The sequence below is a fragment of the Mandrillus leucophaeus genome, unplaced genomic scaffold, assembly GCF_000951045.1.
Source record: "Mandrillus leucophaeus isolate KB7577 unplaced genomic scaffold, Mleu.le_1.0 Scaffold127, whole genome shotgun sequence".
Taxonomy (NCBI): domain Eukaryota; kingdom Metazoa; phylum Chordata; class Mammalia; order Primates; family Cercopithecidae; genus Mandrillus; species Mandrillus leucophaeus.
This window is the reverse complement of record NW_012101098.1, coordinates 69,522-72,022: the sequence shown is the minus strand read 5'-3', so window position 1 is coordinate 72,022 and position 2,501 is coordinate 69,522. Positions and strand designations below refer to the sequence as shown.

Sequence of the window (2,501 nt, the reverse complement as noted above, 5' to 3'; positions counted from 1 at the left end):
GAAGGAAGAAAGGAGAGAGGGAGGGAGAGAAGGAGGGAGGGAGGGAAGGAAGGGACGGAGAGAAGGATGATAGATGGAAGGGAAGGAGAGAAGGAGGGAAGGAGGTAAAGAAGAAAGGAGGGATGGAGAAAGGAAGGAAGGGAGGAAGGAAGGGAGGAAAGGAAGGAAGGAAGGAAAAGAAAAGAAAGAGAGAGAGAAAATGAAGGAAGAAAGGAGAGAGGGAGGGAGAGAAGGAGGGAGGGAAGGAAGGAGGGAGGGAGAGAAGAATGATAGATGGAAGGGAAGGAAAGAAGGAGGGAAGGAGGTAAAGAAGAAAGGAAGGAAAGAAAGAAGAGAAAAAGGTAGGAAGGAGAGAGGGAGGGAAGGAAGGAAAGAAAGAGTAAAAGAAGCAAGGAAGGAGGGAGGGAAGGAAGGAAAGAAGAAAGGAAGGGAAGAGGGAAGGAAGCTGTAGTTTCTGTGCACCATTAACTAACAATAGCTCCTGTGAACCAGCCTGGAAGTCCATTCACCACACAAAACATAGTTTCTTTTGGAAAATGCAAGTCAAACTATATATATGGTTTGTGTATATATATATGTATAAAGTTTGCATGTACTTTTCATACAAAAGAACAAGAACAATACGTATACATACACATACACATATATTTTATTACAGATTTATATGGATTTTACTATATATTATTTGTCACAATTATATATACATAGTAATATATACTAAATATACTAAATTATATTTAAATGAGTTGTATTCAATATATAATAAATTTTAAGTATATAAATCAAATTTGTATTATATATTTATATGACTTATATGTTACATATTAGTATATAATTTATATTTATATAATACATGTTTAAATAAATTATATTTTGTATAAATAAGTTTGCAATGGCTTTAGAAATACATGTAGTTTAAGTTATAAAGGATTTCATCAGTAATATAAATGGCATATAAATACAATTATATAAGTGTATATAAATACAACTATCTAGAAATAAATGTATATTAAATGGCTATTGTAGATGATGGTTTCATTCAAGTATATAAGTTGGATACAAATACTACTGTATAAGTGTACATAAATGCAATTTCATATAAATAATTACATGTTATCTGTAGAAATTAAAATGAATAATGTATGATCTGTATATGTTTATAGGCATCCTATTTTTTACATATACATACATTATATATATATATATGTATGTATGATGAAGGCTCTGTAGATATAATTTGCAAATAAAACTATTTTATGCATCTTATTTATACTGGTGGCTATAACTGACCTAGCCCATTTCTTTCTGCACACCTGTATACTGATGTTTCAAAAACATAAGTCTGTTCACAGTCTTATCAAGTGTAAGTAGAATTCTTAAGAACCTGTGCACAGTGGTGAGTGAACAACCTAAATGTGAAACCCTCTAGCATTCATTCACTTTTGCTCCTGTTGTCACCTGGGATTGTCAATGCTTTTCAGTAGGTGCAATGTGAATGTATAGTGCACGTTACATTTGAATTCAAGGAAGTGTGCAGGAAGAGAGGGGCCCAAGAACATAAAGAGACTATAATGAGGTTCTCAGATTCTGTGACCTCAAACTTCTCCATATTTATTGAAAGGGAATGCAGAGTTTCTGAAGCTGGGCAGATACAATGCTCTGCTGACCTTGCCACAAGGCTTAAATGGGAACAGTCTCTCAGCAAAGCCTTTGGGCACCAAGAGAAATCAAGGTGAGAATCTTCTACAAAGGCAGATAAAAGGGTTATGAGTTTAGCCTTAGTAAAGGGTGCCCAGTTTGATCTTTGGAAAAGTTGTCTATTTCTCCATACAAGTATATAACCTTGCACAATATTGATGGACAAGAGAGGGTAACATTTTGTCACACATATAGATAGTTTCACCATAAACATAGGTGAAACCTTTCTTGGAATTAGCACCCAAATTAGAAAAAAAAAGCTTCCAGGAGACCTAGAGAAAATGGACACCCGTCCCTTAAACACATACTTTCTACTTACTTAGGTCTCATGTTAATGAACGTCTTCACTCCTAAATGAGGAGTACACCCAGACCCATCATAGGTAACTTTATAACTTTCTTTTTATTTTTTTATTTTTTTTATTTTTTTTTATTTTTTGAGACAGAGTGTCGCTCTGTCACCCAAGCTGGAGTGCAATGGCACGATCTCGGCTCACTGCAACCTCCCCCTCCCAGGTTCAAGCAGTTCCCTGGCCTCAGACTCCTGAATAGCTGGGATTACAGGCGCACACCACCACGCCTAGCTAGTTTTTATATTTTTAGTAGAGACAGGATTTCACCACGTTGGCCAGGCTAGTCTTGAATTACTGACCTCAAGTGATTTTCCCACCTCGGCCTCCCAAAATGCTGGGATTACAGGCGTGAGCCACAACGCCAGGCCAACTTTATAACTTTCATTGTACATTTTCTATTTTTATTTATTTTGTATGTTTTATTTATTTATTTATTTATTTATTTATTTAT

At 35.4% G+C, this 2,501-nt stretch overlaps 1 protein-coding gene across 4 annotated transcripts in view; it reads right to left on the bottom strand.

Annotated features, from left to right (window-relative positions):
• Positions 1-2,501, bottom strand: part of NLGN4X (neuroligin 4, X-linked) — a 354,547-nt gene that overhangs the window by 343,919 nt on the left and 8,127 nt on the right. The window lies entirely within an intron of this gene.